Raw genomic sequence first — 20,888 nt, 5'->3', positions numbered from 1 at the left:
TTTTACTGGGTTTTACTGGGTTTTACTGTATACTGGGCTTTAAACACTCAAAACCGATAATTTTTACGTAATTTATGTATTTATTAATTTCATGAAAAATAAAGTCACAAAAAATCACATAGTTTCGAAAAATGCTTCCTAATATGTAAACATTCTTAGTAATACTTATAACGGTGGGGAATGAGAGAAAGTTTCTATTCCGAGAGGTCAATATCTTTACCTTCTAATCTACCACAATTAAGTGTTCGATATATCATGCAAAGTTTACTTGCTTTTTCAATTTCTATCCTATTTCTTGTTTTTGAAATTATTATTCCCATTGTGCTGAAACACCGTTCCATCCCACGTGTAGATGCCGGCAGCATCATCAGTTCTTTTGCCAATTTAGCAAATCCAATTGGCAATTTATTTTCCATCTGCGACCCCATTATATCCCACCACTGAGAAGAAGTCAGAGCAAGTTCTCCCCGAAGTATCTCTTTGTTCATTAATCGTTTCACAAAATAATTTGAATCGCCTGCCTCAAGTTTCAACTGAACAGACTCGTATAATGGATTTTTCTTTGCCAGCCACACTTGCCCCCGTTCACGAAAGATAGTAGGTAACCCTTCGCCTAGAATATATACAAATCAAATGTTTAATATATTTTACTTTTTAATTTAACACAAGTATATTGCCTCGGTAATACGGATCGAGTAGATATGCAGCGCAAACAACGGGAGGGAGGGCTTTATCCATCCGTTCCTCAAATTTGCAGTTTGGAATATCGCTAAGTCCACAGTTTTTCGAGATCTTGACCCAGTGTCTAACAGCGTAGGACACATTTGCTTTCTCGTGTTGAAGCTGTAAATTTAAGGGCTAATTTTTATTCACTATTTAAAATGAAAATACTTAGAAATGATAATTATGACTACCTTTGTAATCGCGCATGTTACCGGTGCCATCTTCTTCATTAAGTCTGTGACCCGTTGATAAAAGTAGAGATCTGTCAGAATGTCAGAAATTTCGGGCGGTGTTTTTGCCTTAACATCCTTAGCAGTGTCCAGATAAATCGTGTGATTCTTTGCGAAATTTTCTAAGCAGGAATATTGAGTGTTCCAGCGAGTTTCGTTCGGCAGAACAGTCTGCAATCCTCCCAATTTTCTTAGGGTCTCCCTCGGAAAAGTGAAATCACGAAAAAAGCGTTGAACGGCTTTTACTTTATCCATTATATCATTCCCTGCTATTTCCTTCCCCACGAGATTTACCCAATGGGTGTGACAACCATATGTCGACAAATCAGAATTGGCTGAAAGAATGGATCGCATCGAGTTCATAGTTGTGCAATTATCCGTCACAACTGCACCAATTTCACAGCCAAATTTTTCTTCTGCTTCTTCGATAGCGTCTTTGGCTAGATTAGCACAATATTCAGCGTCCTTGACTTCATTTGTAGTGGAGATTGCATTAACAAAAATAGAATCTCGACCTTCCACATTAATGCAATGTGAAATAACTGGAGCCTGCTTTAGTCCACTCCAGCCATCTTGCATAAGGGTTGCAAATTTTGATTGTGCTTTTTCCTTTGCAGTACTAACGATTTCATTATAAACTTTATCCAGCAACGGTCCTCCTAAAGTTTTGGAGGATGGTGGTTTGTATGATGGATTCAGCATTCGAAGTGCTTTAATAACTTCGGGGTGTTCGATAACGGAAAAAGGTATGTTGCATGCAAAAAACGCTTTTGAAATTTGGGTATCCATTTTATCCTTGAATTTTTCGAGCCCCCGAAACAGCTGAGGAAGTGATGTCTGAGAGTTCGTTTGCTTTACTGCAATAACTTGAATATCCCTTTGTGAGGTGTTAGCAACAGAAGGGGTGAGGAACGTCTTTTTCGATGGAGATTTCATATGGCAAATCGATACATGTGTCCGTAATCTCTCGACCTTATCCCATCCAAATTTCTCTCCACAGTCTTTACATGTAGCGCTCCGTTTCTGTCCGGACTTGGTGATCAGGAATGAATCCCAGATTTTGTCCTCCTTTGGGCGACCACCCCGACCCTAAGTTCAAATTCATAAGAAATTTGAGTCTCATCTTAAGAAACCTTATATAGTATACATGTGAGAGTAAATAATACACTATCACCTTGGTGCCTGGCTTTGGTTTTTTTGTTTTGGGCTCATCAATATCGTCGAAATCATCAACTTGTTCATAACTTGGATCTTTGTGAGTATCATCCGGTGAGGTACTACTTTTATCACAAATGTCTCTAGTCTGTTTTGATCTTGTAATATAATTGAAACGAAGATACTTTTACAAATTCTGGATTACACATAAATAGATATGTAATTCAAAATTTTTAAATTTATTTACCAGGTGTAGTAGGATTGTCTTGATTAACAGAAATTTTGAAATCTCCATTCTCGAATGTAGAAGCCTGACCATCGGAACTATCTTGGCTATCCACCAAAACCAAAGCTGGAAAGGGTTCGTGCGAAGTTGACTCCTCAGTTGTCAAATTATCTGTTAAAAAATATGCAAGTTATGTATTTTGTATTTATTTACTAAATAATAATTTGACTAACAATAATAAGTGTTAATCTCACCGAGTTCGTCCAGTATTTGTGAATTAGTTAATGGCGACAATCTTGACTTCGCTTGTTTTCGACAGTATGCACGTTTACCAGCCATTTTATTTTAACTACCAAGGTCCAAATGCTTAGATTCAAATGTTTATTTGCTTATTTTTTAAACACCTACGTCTTGCAAAAATGATTGCTTATATTTTTAGGTCTACGATATAGTAGAGGCAAATTGTGAAGCCGTGTGAAGAATGTGGATTTCCAAGAATCTCACTGATGATGAATATCGAGGCAGATTTGAGTTAAAAATTAACGCGTACTGCTACTCACTTGATTTAGTCTCTTTTACAGTAAAACCCGAGTAAAACCCAGTAAAACCCCTATAACATAGTAAAACCCGTTGGGTTTTACTCATTTACGACCCAGTAAAACCCAGTAAAACCCCAAAACCCCAACCCAGTAAACCCCGGGGTCGGAATACCCTGCCCGGGATTAAATTTCAATTGGGGAAAGAAATCATGAAACCGGTCCCGTTCGGGGTTAAGTTTATGTTTGGGGGGAAATCGAAAATGCCGAGATATTTTAAGTTTCTGATAGAGTCGGGAATTTGGGGGAAATTGGAGATAATGAGGGTGCAAGGGGTAAATAGAGATAGAAAACCTGCAATCTCTATGGTCACAGATGAAATAACGATAATGGGAATGCGGAGTGGAATAGCGACGATATTTGTGCTTTGTGGCGTTATAATTTTGGGAGGAATTGTCGTTGCTGGTTTGGAATTCAGTTTATTGAAGATTGAAATATTTTGCATTATATTTCAAAAACATTTGAGAGGGGGGAAAGTTGTAGATATGACTTGACGAGCATGAGCAATTACCAGTACGAATATTTGTACAGGTTACGATGTGCATAGCTTGGTTAGGGGACGAACAAGTCGACTCTATGCATGCATATTGCCAATTTATTAAGTGTGTACTCCACAGTGACAAAACTAAGTTTTAATTACCGAACCAGAGAAGATTTAACTATGAAAATTTTATTGTGTAGTGTCATATTAAATATCGTATCGAAATTAAAAGTGTGTTTTCCATTTTCGAAAAGTTAGCAGAGTTTTAAGGATCTGAGGATGGTGGAAAGACCAAACACAAATGCTAAAGTGTGCACTTATTTATGTCAATACAGATAGTGGCCGGGGGTTACTACCAATGGAGGTCTCTCAACGTATGCTCACAGATTTAGACCAAATTAGTGTCAATAATAATAGTAATTATATTTGTTATTTATTGACACTAGTTTGGTCTAAATCTGTGAGCCTACGTTGGGGGACCTCCATTGCCAGTATGTACATTGGAAGTTACCGCACGGCTATGCTTTGAATAAGGCTAAATACTGTGTATATATACGGACAAAGCTACTATTACGTTTTTACGGTATGTCTGAAAAAATGGTTCTCTGCATCTCCCAGTTTTGAGAAAGAAGCCCTTTGTTCTTCTCCATGATAAAGTTAAGGGATACTTTTGGGTCACCTTTTTCTAGTGAGGGGACGTCCATAAATTATGTACATATCTTACGCAAAAATCGCGAATTTCTAAACTCCTCTCCCCCTTTAACGATATCATTGTAGCCTTGGGGTGGATACCCCCCTCCTCCCCCGCCTCGCGTTGCATAATTAATAGATGGTCCCTGAAATGAACAAGGGCTCCTTTCCCTTAAATATAAAGGAAAACAGGGAACAAAATATATTTAGGAAGTTCAACCTTGTACAACCGTCCTTGGCTCAAACTACAAAAGGATTTATTTTATACCACAGAAAATATGTATTATTCCAACCAAAATTAATAACTTCGCCAATCATGACTTGTGCAACCAATTGATTTATTTTACAACAATTTTAATTAAAATTTCCAACGAAATAATTTAATTTTTAACCCGAACCAGGGCGTATGTAATTGTGATGTCCGTCCGTCTGTCTCTCTGTCTTTCAATAATTGTCGAACAAGTTGACCAATTGACTTGAAATTTTTACCATGTATGTATATTGGATAAAGTTAGGAAACGAGTTCTAAGATGGGCCAAATCGGTCAAGTGGTTGATCGGTGGGGGTCATCGAAGTGGGTGGGGTATTATGCACCAAAAATTCAAAATCGCAGAAAGCTGAAATTTGGTACAGAGCTTGCAAATGACTCCTACTGGACGAATGTGAATTCAAATTAGATAAATTATTGCCTGAAGGGACCCGAGGGGTTGACCCATATCGATTTTTAAAAATCGTCACATCGAGCCTAAACTTGACATTGAGCTTGCTAATGGCTTGCAATGAAAGAGGAGATATTGGAGTTTCAAAAAAAATCTTCTGGAACGACCGTATGGGGTGACCTCCACCGATTTTCAGAAATTAACATCGAAAGTCGAAATTTGGACCAGAGATCCTTCCTGCTTTCTCACGAAATAATATGAAGTCAAGTATGAACAAAAATTGGCCAGATAGGCATTAGGGGGTGACCCCTGCCGATTTCTAAAAGTTTATATACCTAATCAGTTGAAATTTAGAATGGAGTCGAAAAATAACTTATGATTAGCATATGGGAGAGTTGAATTTCTGAATTTTTATAGGGGCACCCTCCACTGGTCATGGGAAGTAGTCAAGGGAGGGGACAGTAAATCTTTTTAGAATTTGGAACGCAGTATTTATGTAATACGAATAATTGAGGGGCCGTCCATAAATTACGTAACGCAAGAGGGGGGGAGGGGGGGGTCATGGGAAGCGCGTTACGAATTGTTATGAAGGGGGTGGGGGGTATAAAAAATTTGTTACGTAACACATACACATTTTATAAACTCGACTAAAATACGATACGCCGAGCAGAGCATATTGAATTCATGTCATCCAAAAGGTTTCAGTGCATGCATGTAAATATACATTTTTCATTAGTTTTCCAGGTGTAAATTGAGAAAAGGTTGCATTACAGCGGAGAGTTTTAGGGCAGAACCGGTAAAGGAAGCGGGGGGGGGGGGGTAACGAGTCCATCGTTCATTCTGTTCTGTTACCAAGAAATATACCAAAATTGTTTTTTATTTTTACATAGATATGTACAACCAGATCAATTCATTTGCTTCATTTTGAAATATTTAAGTGCAAAGTTGTCACAAATTTTCTAACTCAATCCAAAAAAGTTTGCGGTCAAACTTTGACATTGAATATCTCAAAATGGAGTAACCGAAATGATCTGGTTGTATAAGTAAAAATAAACTGGATTTTTGGCTTTATTTTGTGGTAACAGAATGAGCGATACCCCCCTTTCCTTTCATCGGTGCCGCCCCAAAATTCCCCACAATGCATTGCGAGTGCAAAGTAAATCACCTGCGGTGAAATCAAATTTATGTTACGTTACGAAGGGGGAGGGGGGTAGTTGAGAAGCGTTACGATGCCGTTACGAGGGGGGAGGGGGGGTCTAAAAAATGACAATTTTTGCGTTACGTAATTTATGGACGGCCCCTGATGATAATTAGTTCCAAGTAGTAGCACACAATTTTATAGAACAGTGGTGATAAACATGGGTTTACTAAGCAATCGCAGTTCGAGCTAAGCAAAGCTGTAATAGATTTCGTAATTGAAATCGTAATTTCCTAATTGCAAAGTGGGCTAATAGGATATGTGTGTAAAACATCTATGATTTGGGTGGATGCTTTTACATTTTCGTTGGAAAGAAAAATTAAACCCGTTGCACATTGCATTATTGGCGATATCATGAATTTTGGTTGGATAAAACTGTATTTTCGTTGGATTGTTTAATTGGCACCCAACTACAAAAGACAAGTTCCTTCAGGGTCCAAGCTGCCTTTTTCTTTTCCACCCTCACCTTCATTCGTTGTCCTACTTGCTAAGGGGCCACATACATATATATAAAAACATATTGAGAATTTTTCCTCTCCAAATTCTACTGGAAATTTTACTGGCGTGAAAATGTGACAAAATCGGATGGAGAAGGTCATCCCTAAACAGTGTTTTTACAAAATAATCATTCTCGTAATTATCTTGACCAACACGATTGGTCTAAAAATCTATAACGGTCACGATGACGGGGACATGAGCTCGATAGAGAAAACGATTTACGAGTCGGTCCGCCTCTGCGCTTATCTACTGGTGATTACTGTGAACGCTGTTATTTTCCTGGCTGTCTACGCGTACCAGGTTTACGAGAAGAATGCAAGTGAACTTTGGGAAGAATTGGAGATGGAGGAAATCCGCGACCTCAAGAATAAGTCAGCTAAGGCCCCCACACATTTAAAGGGTCAATCCCAGGATAAGAATGCTACCCTACCATCGTCCTCAGCTATTCCTAGCCCGACAAAATCTACTCCTGCACAAGGTGATAGCTTTAAAAGTTTAACGAATTATAAAATTTACTTTTAAATATGCAACTAATCTTTTAACAGATGGAGAATTTTGCAACGGTCCGATAAATTCGCCATCTTACATTTCACTCCTTCGCAGTGTAGGAATGAGAAATAACGGTATAGTGCAAAAATTTGGTGACCCCGGTCTCCATCGAAGGAAACATTTCCCGGTATAGCCCCAGACGTACTCCTTTGTACTACGGGACCACCATATCAATGCACCCGTCAAATCTCACTCATACTTTTCTTCCCCACAGCAGGGCTGAGCCATACCCAGTAAGTAAAACTAACTAGGAATTGTGCAGACACATATATATACAGTAGGTTCTCAAAAGTATCGGTGTTCCATTTTGGCCTTGGTACGATGTACTATATTTAAGGATCACCAAAATTTGAAAAATTTGAAAAAAACTCAAGATTTAATTTTCTCTGTCCTTCTCCTTAAAATCGTTATTTTTCTCTGCCTATCTCTATAAACTCGTTTTTTTCTCTTTCCAGACATCAAGATATGGTTGGTGCCAGCATCCCTACGATATTATGGGAACCGTCAAAATTTGTAAAGTGGCAACAAGGCTACTTTTCTCCGCGGTTGAATGGGCACGAAATATTCCATTCTTTTCGGGTAGGCCTGCACTACCAAAATATCCGGAAATTACTTTGAATACATAAAATCATCGCTAGCTATTTAATGACGATGATAATTTATCTAGATTTGCAGGTTACAGACCAAGTGGCTCTCCTGGGGCTAGTTTGGCCGGAATTATTTGTCCTTAACGCATCCCACTGTTCTATTTCACTTGATTTCACCACCCTGGTAGCTGCGGCCGGGTCACATGCAGCGTAAGTTCTTTTTACACTTTAAATTAATTTCTACGTGGCCCAAAATTACCACATTGTTAGCAATCCAGTATTAAAATAATACCAAGCGGTATTCACAATAATTCACATACGACTCTATCAACGGGGTATTGATACAATTGTATGTGAGGCGGTGCAGTCATACATACTTGGCTAGGCATTAATATTTTACCATATCGGTATCAAATTTTTATAAACCGATAAAATTTTAATACGAAGCCGTAGCAACAATAATACCGATACTTCAATACCGGTCTGACTACATAAGATTTCAAACAGTACGCATTAAGTATTTATAGCTTTATACATTCTCGTCGAAAATGCATTCAATATGAATTACGAAGTAGTTTATTAGTTGATCAATTATGCAGGGCCATGGCTGACCGTGTCGTCCATGTAAGTTTACACTCCAGAAATTTACGTATTTTCAATGATATACATATTTACATAAGAGTTTATGTTATGCGTTACATTTTTTTCAGTTACCGGACCACATCAGAATCCTTAAGGAGCAAGTTGATAAACTTAAAGCCCTTGCTCTTGATTCTGGTAAGCCTTTTACACAATTATTTCACTTATCCAGTGATATTTCGATATTTTATGCAGATTTGTAATATAAGTAAAATATACATATTTATTATTTGTACTCGCCATAATTCCCAAGTTCATTCACAGATAAAAGAAAGTAAATACTGTGTTTTTTTTGTTACAGGGGGACATGTTTGTCTCAAAACTATCGTATTGTTCACTTCAGGCAAGCTTAAAGAATTTCGTTGTTATTGCGGAATCATTTGTGCACAAATATATGCAAATGTATGAAAATTAGCAATTGAAAATTACACATGGTATCCATTTAAGCTTTTGCGGATCTATGTGCTTTTTATTTAGGCTAATAAACATTTTGTTTTTACAATTTTACCAGACGCATGTGGACTTTCGGATCAAAGTCATGTAGAAAAACTTCAGGAAAAGGCACAGTGTGCATTAGAAGATCACTGCGGACGTAAATACGGTAGCATGCAGCCTACACGATTCGGAAAGCTGACTGCCATTACTAAGGACCGTATCACCACAGGTTTGTATCAGATACTTTTGTACACTAAAAATAACGTCACTTTTTAAAAGTGAATGCAGTCTTAATTTTATATCTAGTGAACTATGCCAAATCCGGAGTTAGCTTTATACTTTCCCAAGATAAAGTTGCTCTGGATTTAGTACACACATATTTATAATTACTTAATATAGAATTCAGAGCGCATTAAAGTTTGAAAATGATAAATTATTTTTAAGATTGTATGCACACATCCCGGGTGAAAATCGTATGTCGAATTCGACATAATTTTACACAAGTGGCCGGTATAATGGTTCGTACAGAAAGGGTATGAGCGATGCTGCATAAAAGTTCTGACAGATATAAATATTCTGCAGAAAGGTTTCGTTTAGCACCATTATGCATAATTCTGCATATTTTGTGCACAAATTTTTTCGTGATAAATTTTTCTGTGCAGAAAAATTTTACGCACATAAAACCCATCCAATTCTCTGCATAAAACCCAGCCAAATTTCTGTATAAAATCGCTTACACTTTTCACCCGGGATGTCTTTTTTAAGGGTCAGATCAAAGCAATTATTTGCAATAAAAAATAAAAATAAGCTGAGGTTAGCAACAACTTAATTTTTAGCCCGAGTGGGAACTTTTGTGCCCGTTTTATTTATTTTACCTACATACATAACAACCAAGAGGTTTAGTCCGTTGGGGCTGCTCAATGCACCCCCAGTATGACTAATTTCTACTTTCAGATATGTCTGTTTGGTACTTGGGGGTTATGACTATCGCGAGTAATCACTGGAATAATTGGAATATGCAGCCTTTTCCTTCATATGCATTTTAAAACTGAAAAATACATTTGAATTCGAATAATTTTGACATTTTCTTGGTTAGTGAGTGTATCACGAGTAATTTCGAAAAGTTACTGATTACTCGTGGTACCTACACTCATAATGTGTCTAATAAAATTTATACTAATTTTAAAAAGTGTTACATGAGCGCAGGTTGAAGCGCCCAGTAGGACAAGATTTTATGCAGAAAATGCATTGATATTTTGTATGTTTTTTGTTGCTAAGAATGCCTTGATCTGACCCTTAAGAAAAGTAGACAAATGAAGTCGTATTATTCATAAAAACAATATAAGGGACCGTCCATAAATTATGGTACGCGAGAGGGGGGAGGGGGGATCCAAGGTTCAAATGATATCGTGCACATGTGACACATGTTAAAGGCTGGAGGGGTGAGGAGAGTCTAGAAATTCGCGATTTTTACATTACATAATTTATGGATGTGTCCTACAGTCTAAAGTAATTATTAATAATAAATAATTGTATGTATATTTTAGGTGATCGAGAAACTCTTCTTTGCGAGGTAATTCTAGTCTTGATGACATTTATGTACATGCATGCACGTGGAAATATACATATCAATATATGCAAATAGCTCCATGGAGGTACATACATATGTAAATTATAAAATTATTTAGGATTGTTGGAACAACATCGATTGAGGCGATAATCAAAGACATGCTTATTTCGGGAGAAAGCTTCAGTTGGGCTAGGGTAAGTTTTGTTTGTATTGTTTCGCCTGCCTAATTTTACGTACATAAATACGTACGTATGTTTATACATACTATCCTCTTAGATACTTAGGCGTGCATCCTCATTTGAATGCCTACATATGTTTGTTAAATATTTATGTGCTTTGCAGATTTCTAAGCTATGACCGAAATTTACGTCCCATATTGTCCTCGTCCACGTTGCCCAGTACGATGAAGACTATAAATGACAAGTTCTCTACAAACCCTCTGATATATATTGCTCATTAATCAATTATCATGATACGATCAATCACAGCCATTACTTATTTCATGGAAAATTCGCCCATATTTTTCAAAACACGAACATAAGTAGTTCTTTTGTGCAGTCTTGCGTGAAACTAACAATTTTACTGCATAATTGTAAGTAATTATTCGATACCAATTTGTAATAGAATGATAATCATACACATACAGATACATAATTATGCACCTTACCTATTTATAAATTTCTAAAGTCTACCCCGTGCGGAGCTAGACTCGTTGTTGAATAAATGAAGTTATCTTTGCTTATTTAAATATTGTTGGTTTATAATTTTTCGAAACAATTTTTTTTACACAATACCTAGGCATGCTGAAATATTATGTACATAAAAAATTATAAACTCTAATGCCAAAGTCACTCAAGCGCATAGATATGCCAAGTTTATTATTTCCCATTACTTTTCAACATGCGTACATAATTCCTCACATTTGCTAACTTTTAGATCAAAATGCGACCTACATATGTTTTTTTCATAGTACGCAAAAACCATCGATTTTTTACCTTTAAATAAAAAAACGATAATGTTTCTTCCGCTTCCAGCTACCCCTGCGGTTTATCCATTGAGAATACATTTTCCAATTGAATTATATGTACCCTATTTGGGCCAAGAAACGCAGCAATCTGGTAAACTATGAATGGGCACTTAATAAATCTGGCATTGGGTCGAAATTAATTTATCCACACAAGTGTGTTTGGCTTGTGTTACTTTCGTACAGAAAAAAACTCGGTTATCCTGCAATTTATTCGCAATTTTCTAAGATTATGAGTATAGCGCAAGAAAAAAATGTAAACTATGCTAAATTTATTGACACCGTTATCGCTGCTTGTACATACATCTGTTAAGTTTATTTTTATTAAATATTCTGGCCTGCATCTTGCTCTAGCAAAGGTTTACATATTTAATTAAGTGCATATGTATTATATACATTTAAGTGATGAAACGCATTTGGCTAATACCAATAGACCAAGTATGCACCATATATATATATATTATCATGAAAGCTATGCTTCTATGAAGCAGATGATAAGGGCACTGCATTTTTCAAAAGGCAAAGTATGAGAGAAAATTATGTATCAAGCTAGCGGGTAACAAACCGACAACTTTACGTTTAGATCACTACCGCCGACTACCGGCCACCGGGTTTACCACTTTGCCCAGAATGCTAAAGCAAGGGCATCATTCTTACACTTGGCTGACGCATATTTATTAGGCTATACAACTATTACTATTATATATTATTAATAACACTAATACCTGCATATAATTCGACCTAAGAAACATACATATCTATGTATGTACAATATAATTCCAGTGAGCATTTCAAAGCATTTCAAGCTAATGCTGAAATTAACATATATCATATCAGCCGATAATAGTTTAATCATCTGTCCGACTTGTTGCGAAAAGGGTATATGTATTAGATATAGGTTCTTCGAATCTTTAAACACTTAAAATATTGAAAATAAAATCCCACGCTAACTCTTCTATTAAGAATGCATCGGACTTCAAACACGAATGCAGGTAAACTAATTGGTACTGCGGCACCCCAAACAACGAAAAAAGTTGAAAAGGCTCCTCCAAGTCCAATGTGATCCCCCTCTTCAACATCCTTGAATTTTTTTACATTTTCAGGGGCCGCAGGTTTCCTTAATAAGCTTTTTCGAATAACTAATTCTTTCTCGATACGACCTTGAATACCTGTCTCAACCAGGGACTTATAATAATATGGTAGTCTTGAGTTTCCTGCAGATCGGAATGCAACTCCATAGGGAGATTCACTTAACACTTGTGTCCCTTTGTAAAATTTATGCCATGGATAGTTCTTCGAGAGGAAATTGTATTCCACTTCTAGGTTATCTGAACGAGCAACGAAAACGGTCTTTACACATTCAACCACTTCCTTCTCCACATTTCGTCGGAAATGATCCACATTCTTATTTTTTCTGAAATTATAATTCCTTGGGAAATGAGAATGAATTGGTAGAAATAAGTTCAGTGCCAGATTAAACTCTTTCATTAGATAGGTACTGTCAAGCCTATTAATGCTATCCCTCGTTAAAGCTGAGTTATGTAGATAGGCTAGAAATTCAGGATTATCATCAACCAAATCAAACTGCGTTAATGGAGATAGCGAGTAAAGGTTGAAGCAGTTAACACGGTTGTAAGGATTGTCTCTTTGGTTAAATACAGGCCCCAATAAATATGAATCATACCACCTTAATTGGCCTATTATACTCCTAGTGTCTTTGAGTTGATGATCGTAAATCTAAGCGTACATACTATCCGTTTCATTTAAAGATAACCTACTGCAATCCAGATCATTGAAAATCTTGGGTTCAAAAGTTGGGAGTGGAGCATTAAGTGAAGAAATCATTAATCCATTATAGCAATTTGTAAAAATTACAGATATTAAACACCAAGACCCAAACGTAGGACGGAAATACGTATTTCTCTCAATTTTTGGGGGGACGTGACCCACCTCTTCAAATATGGTGGCCAAATCCAAAAGATGAAAATCCATGCACAAAAGGTGGTATCAGACAAATATGTATACATCCATGTTAAAGCAAGCAGTAGAACCAAAGTGGTCAAAAGTGTTACCCACAATTCGGGTTGAAAGGGGACAATATAAATTTCGAATGTTTGGTAACGCTCCCGTTACCAAACACTCCCATGTGACATACTGAAACCCAGTACTACTAGTTATAACTGTAACTAATGGATTCGTGTTGTCAATCCAATCAATACTTCCCATGAGTATAAACACTTCGGTGCCAAGCTTATAACCGACCTCTAAGTGGGGCATCTGTGATTCATTTATCCCAAAAACGGTGTTTTGTGTTGTCACGTTCGCTCTTAACAATTCCAATTGCATCCAGTGCTCCATGGTGTAGCTCTCGTTACGATCGAAAGAATTTATTATTGTATTTGTTGGAGGTACTTCGCATTTATTTCCCCAGAGGCTAATCATCGTGGTAAAACACCATTGGCTGGGCCAAGTAGCCAAGATTTCAATCCGTCGATCCCAGTCAATAATTCGACGACACTGTGCCCAAGTGGAGTTTTTAATGATTGCTTGTGGCATTCCACAAATCTCATTCATATGATTGTCCTTGGCCAGGTAAGACAAGACAAGGGTGTAAGAGTTGTGCAGTGGTGGTAGCGAAAAGAATGGAATTAAGCGACGCACTTCGTCCATCTGCTTGGTTGAGATAACTACTACAAACATGACATCACCATACTGATAAAACCGTTTTTCTATTTCATTTGGCACCCCGTAAGTTACCAATAGTGAATCAATTTCAGTTGACATATGGAACAAATGGTAGCCTACTGCGATTTTAATCCACGATCCTAAATCTAAAGGGTTGTCTGAATAATTTACACGGTTTGGTTCAATTAATAATTTTGGGAGAAAGAGACTCAGTTTATGTTGTGGGCCTCGGAATGACAAGGAATTAATAGCTACAGATGATAAATTGTATAGTCTTGTATTTAAATATGATGGGACCCGAATCACCTTTGTGGGAATGTTGTGATTTCCAAAATCCAATCCGTCGTGCAGGATTTGCAGGTCACAATTGGTTACATTTTTAAGAAGGTAAGTCACACGTGCCGCGCCAAGTGCCATAGAATTCGACTTTCCAATTACTGATGATATCAATATTGTCAGCAATATGGCTTTTGTTAACATTTCGAGCTGATTTTAGATTTATATTGTATCAAAGCACAACACATTTAAAGTGCCTATTTTGCACTGCAGCAAGCAAGAACATAAAGCCGGACTTTGCGAGCGTGACTTTATTAGTTGAATGGAATTTTAAATATCAAACTCGTGTATGGCGTGTCAAACTATGTAGCGACAATATTTTAGAAGTAGTTTATCGTCCATGCACAATACATTCATTGATGACCCTGACATGATACATACTTCAATTAATTGGTTACACCCTTTACTCATGAAAGGTAAGGCAGAAGTTATGACTTGACTATTGCAGTAATGTATTATATCTGCGATGTCTACTTGTGAGTTTTCAGCTGTGGGAATAAACTCCTTACCGACTGACAAAAATATTTGTGATGAAATTAAAGACGACGTCCGCGTCCTTGGTCGTTGAAAAAATGGGCTACATAAATATATAGTGAGCCATTGAATTGTTCAATATAAACAAATTGAATAAAAATCGTCCAAAAAATTCTACGCTCAACAATGCAACAATATGCAACATTGTTGTTCATCAGCCAAAATTTAATAAAATAGGAATCCATATTGTCTCCTGCTGTGAAATTTTTTTACCTGAGATTAATATAATTGCACTATTTTATATGTGCTTAGCTGTACAATTAGCAGATGATAAGTCTTCATAAATATGTATTCATGCATTCATAGGTTTTATATCACTCTCTGTATGGAATAATTTAATGTACAAAATCCTCTAAACTATTAGCAATAATTTAGCACGTAACATTTGTAAAAAATGTAAATGTTGAGAACCTAAAAAACTAGAGCTCTGCCTACTTCCTACATAAATACTTATATTTAGCAGTTACGTAATGGATTGCATTTTTTTAATTTGCAATGCACACAGTTGCATATTTAATCCTAATCTGTCAGGTTTCAGCTACATTGGTTTATGTATGGATGTACATGTAAATACAGTCAGGTGCAAATCTTTAGAGCCACCCTTATTTTCGTCATAAGTTTTGAACGCGTCATCATAAAATTACCAAATTGGGCAATAATGTGTGCAACACCATTCTACAGAAGTGCCAAGAGCCACAAAGTCGAAATACACCGCATACAACTTTTTTCTTACTAAATGCAAAAAATAGGGGGTGCAAAACTTTAGAGCCACCTAGTTTCTATTTCGAATTTATCCTCTGTTTTTTGGTCTGAGAAGGAATTTAATGATTTTGCATTTTTAACTAGTATAGCACGAGTTTCTAAGCCGATCGGCGTGCATTTTGCGATAACTAAATTTTTTTCCGCATTCATGCGAGCATTGGAAGATAATAATGACCATTTCAATATGAAGCTATCGGGATATCGGGTTTGAAGTTATCTAGCACTTTGTCCCACCAGATTTAGTAGAAAATAGATCAAAGTTGTTAGTTTAGGCAAAATTCGCTAACATTGATTGAGGATACTGGTAAAATAGTTGGGGATGGATGCGGTCTAAGCTTGAACCACGGGGATAATTTTTTAATTTGAACGCAGCAATCAACAAGATCGTCTCGCGAGTACAAATTTCAACTTTCTCAATCTAAGAGGATTGCTAGAGGAGTTTCAGAACTAACCCCTTCACTCGAATTAACGAAATCAAGGAAATAAACCTCCAGTAATTAACATGGACGAACCAACGATTTGGAGTGCGCTAATGGGTATAGGGTATCGTCCACCCTGCACTTTACAAAAATATGAAATCATTCCGAATGAATGCTTTCGACAATCTTCTTCCATTTTATCACGATTTTGGTGAGACCCAATTGGTAACTCGTAAAACAAAGCGCTGGAGGATTATGTACTGATTTGAGTGTCGCCGGCTATGCATATGACAAGGAAGGTGAAGCTTTCTTGTGGTACGATGGACCCAGAAGGTGGTCACCAATTATGCCAAGATCAGACTGTGAAGAATCAAGCCAGAATGAGCGAAGGAGACTCGTTTCGCAAGAATGTGGGCCAATATTCTTCATCTAAGAGCAACGAAAAAAAGTTTCGATGACAATAAGGCCCATCTACGGGACAGTCTGAGATCGTCAGCTGACCTCAATTCTGTCCAAATGTATTGTAGGGTATTGAGAAAAAAATATAAACAAAGTTTAACCTAAACCGACACGGATCACAACTTGAAACAAGAATTTTTTTTAAGTTTATAGCGAAAGAAGGGAAAAAATGTGCTGACTTCATCCTGAATAGAATCTGTGGATTAACTTCGAAGAATGGAAGTGTATCGGAGTTCTAGATATCAAAACTGCGTGTTCTAATTGGTCATAAACTGAACAATTGTATTTAATACCAAATTTTCCGGGTGGCTCTAAAGTTTTGCACCCCCTATTTTTTAGATTTAGTAAGAAAAAAATTGTGTGCGGTCCATTTCGACTTCGTGGCTCCTGTCACTTGTGTAGGATAGTGTTGCACACATTATTGCCCAATTTGGTAATTTTATTCTGACGCGATCAAAATTTATGACCAAAATAAGGGTGGCTCTAAAGATTTGCACCTGACTGTATGTGTGTGTTCACATAAATATAAACTACCCATTTGCACATTGTGTATGTATGTATGTATTTACAGAGTGGGCAATTTACTGATCATCTGTGTCAATATTTGCGTAATGACCAAGAAATATGGCGATATTATGCCTAAAATGGTGAATTAGGGTAAGTGCTTCGTCTAAATTTTTTATGCACGTAAGCTGTTCAATTCTTTTTTTTTGCTGATAACATTTAATTTGTTTACATAATTTCCTAAGTACTTAATTTATTAAATGAAATTCAATCTAATCATTCGCCACTCGTTCAATTCCACAAGTGTCTTTTGAGACTAGTGGAATAGAAATCGCCTCAACACTCCAGCTGCTACCAGGGCAAAAAAATGAAGGCTTTATGGGTAACCCCTCCAGACCTACCCCGATTTTTCAACGTTCGACGACTTATTTACCATACGGCTAACCTAAATATTTTAGTTTCTCAAATATTCGGCTATTTTCCCGTCTCGGTAAAATCCACGTCTCACATCCCCCAAATAATCTCCATTGTTATCTCTGTCACCTCTTTAATGTTAGCGTTGTGGGCCTTAATGTCCACTCGTGTGGACACGTCTCACCCATCCGGGACCTTCAAATCTGTCGCAACTGCATGGATGACGTTCATATTTATCATGCAAAGTATTTCTCGGCTAAGTTTACTCGTGCATGGACGAAAATTAAGGGACCTTCTCGATTCTTCCATTTCAACCGTGGAACAGATCATACAATTCCAGGGTTTTCCCGATTTTCCCCAATTTTGCGCAAAATTGCGAAATCGTTCCGTCAAATTAGTTTCTTTCTATGCTCTTTCCGCCATAGTGATTTCGTTACTGCAGCTGCGAAATATATTATGGACCGAAAGTAATAGACGGAGAAATATATTGAGCGACATATTGATGTCGATTATGACGCATGTCAGTCTCTTTTCGTTTTTGAGCTTGGAATTTTTCTGTCAAATCTATAATTACTGCTTGACCTGCGTTACAGCAAGTATTGGAAAGGGCACATTTTCCAAGAAAAACTTGGCGCTTGAGAAATTTAACGATATCAACGTCGTTTTGGACTGTTTCAACGCATTAGCGGATCAAGTTCAACAGTTTAATGCAATTTATGAGGGGAAAATGGTGGTAGATGTCTTCTATTATTTTACCTTATGTATTTTCCGAGGGTACTTTGCAACTCAGCTTGGCTCAGAGTGTTGTAGTGTCACGTCCCTGGTGTACTTTGTAATTCATTTGATGTCGATTTGCATAATGGGATATGGCGTTTGGTCAATCGCATCCTTGTCGACGAAGTTGGGGGAGGGAAGTGGTAGATTTTTTCGGGAATTGGCTAATATTTCGACTGTAGGTGTACTGGATAAAGGTATAATGTTGAAGGTAAGCCAATTATTTAAATTGTCAAAAGAAAGGTTGCGTCAAGTTTAGAATTGATACAATCCTGTATCAAAATGTAGCTCCAGTTAATGACGACACACTTCACCGGAAATCCATTGCAAATAAAGACACGATTGTTTGCGTTCAATTTGTATCTGCCAGTCTCGGTAATTTCTCAATTTTAAGAATGGTTTTATTTTGAAAAAGTTAAATTACTGAGACAAGTATTTATTTGTGTATACATGTATTTTCAGATCATGGGAGCTGTAACAACTTATCTAGTAATAATTGTGCAGTTTCAACAAAGCGAAAAAGTCTAAAGTTCCTTTTATACTAAGAAATGTGTAAACTGACGTGAAAACTACGTGTTTAATTAAATTACGTTTTGAGTCCCTAAATTAAATTTCATTAGGAGACAAATTAACTAGAATCTAGTTAGAATATAATTTTTGCAAGCTCTCTTGAGGCCACCCAATTTAATAACTAGAAATAACGTCGTATCAGTTTTGGTTAGTGAAAACCTGAACTGCATTTACTAAATACTTATGTACTTATCCTTTGTATGCATGATACTATGAACTTGTAGATTTCGAGCTAAAAATTACAATAGCATCATCACACAGATCACATATAGATATTTAAAATTTTATTGGGGTCTTATTTTTGCTTCCTGTTATAAAGTACCAACTTTGTAAAGTAGGTATTCTAGAATTACCTTTTTAGGCATGTACTTCTTATTACTATTTACGTCGTCCAGTTTTGCTGCAAAACTGCGGAAACTGTACGGTGCCCAAATTAAGCAAAAGTAATCAAATAGGCATAGTATGAATCTAACAGTATAATACGTTCAGCAATACATACGTGTATATATTGTCTATTGGTGCGTCAAAACAGGCTCGAACATGTATCAGGTTGTCGTTAAATTTATCTATATATGTAGAAATTTTATGTATATCAAACATACAAATATAAAATTATCCCAGTCCAGGTATTCTTAAGCAATAACCCGGTTAACATGAAACTGGTGGATCTTCTTGTCTCAAGCTAATTTCGTGCGTCATTCCAGATTCTCGATAAAAATATACTTTCTGTATGAAACCTTTCCTGCATAATATTTAATGAGAAAGTATTTCTGATTAATTTTATCGACCCGACAATTGCAAGTTTTTCCATGCCAGAATATATGTACTTGCACTTTTCCATTCGCTGTGTGGACATTATTGAAAAACGCTCCGGCATACGTGACTTCTAGTTTCTCTGAGTATGGGTCGAAATTAGGATTTTTTTGATAATGCCCCATCCAATGGGATGGAAAGCGGGAATGCCTCTGTTACAAATCCTGAAGAGGAAACGTTCCTGTTAAACTGTGGCATTTGAACATGTTCCTCTTCGTGGACGTAATGTCAGGTGGGGTAATTTTGTACAATTTCCTTCAAATTATGCGCTCCACTTCGAAGAATCCTTACGCGTCGTTGCCATAGTCACTAATCTTGGGGTTTCTTGGGGTCACGTTATACTACGGGATTGTGAACCTTGTTATAATCACGTTATACGGAAGGGATGCTGTCAACGGGTTTAATGAAGCTGTTAAACTTGAGGGCCAGCTGGTAGCAAGGATGCCCGGGGGTAAGTCGAGACCTGCATACAGAGGGCATTTTCTTTGTATAGCCGAGTCAGTAACCTTAATATTGTGGGCGAAGTATTCATCTGTGAATGTTTTTGATGTTTTCCACGTGTTCCCAACCGTTTTCTGATACACAACGTCGCCGTCGTTTCGAACCGCTAACTTTAAGGCACATTTGTTGGGTCACTTTCGTCCACTTTTCATCCAAAACTATGCAAAGCCTAATTTTGTAAATTCCAGAAAGCAGCGCGACCACCGAGTCTCACGCAAAACTCGCATCCATTTACAGTCACAATAAATCTTAATTTTTTCGTAGTAAGCACTTGTATCAACTTTCGTTACAAAATTCCTGAGGAATATAGAATGTTGTTAAAATCGTACACACGCCGGTGTAGTGTTACTTTGGATAGACATTTGGATAAATTACCTAGGATGTGATATCTAGTATCTTCCTAACTTTGAAAATTTTCAATTTGTTCACTCATCGTAGTCGATTGCCAATTCCATACCACTTCCAATGCCAAGTCATTCGTTTAGGTACAGGAAATCTCTCGTACCAAGCCCACATTATCTACATATGTACAAATCTTTATTGCACATATGTATATATGTATGAACAAATCCCAAAACCAGAATAATGTGAATTTATTTTCCTCAATTTCCTATTTTGTTATAAGTAAAATACCAAGCGAATACAAAATTATGTGCAAATTAGTTTAAAATCTCTCAAATATGGTTACCTTTGCCCCCCAAAAACTATGGTTAACAAAAACTATAGTACATAACTTGGTTTAATTAATTGTTGTTGCCTATTTCGCATACAGCGATAGCGACACTTAAAACATTATTGGCTGTAATTCTCTTAGATGCCCGATAATGTCTCAAAAAGACTATACGAGATATGTTTTC

General features: G+C 36.9%; 1 pseudogene; it reads left to right on the top strand.

Annotated features, from left to right (window-relative positions):
* The first annotated feature begins 6,289 nt into the window (after positions 1–6,289).
* LOC110860758 lies at positions 6,290–10,956 on the top strand (annotated as a pseudogene).
* The last annotated feature ends 9,932 nt before the right edge of the window (positions 10,957–20,888 follow it).

This window comes from Folsomia candida, unplaced genomic scaffold, assembly GCF_002217175.1.
Source record: "Folsomia candida strain VU population unplaced genomic scaffold, ASM221717v1 Fcan01_Sc034, whole genome shotgun sequence".
NCBI lineage: Eukaryota > Metazoa > Arthropoda > Collembola > Entomobryomorpha > Isotomidae > Folsomia > Folsomia candida.
Note: the sequence above shows the minus strand (reverse complement) of the source record. Positions and strands in the feature narration are given on the sequence as shown.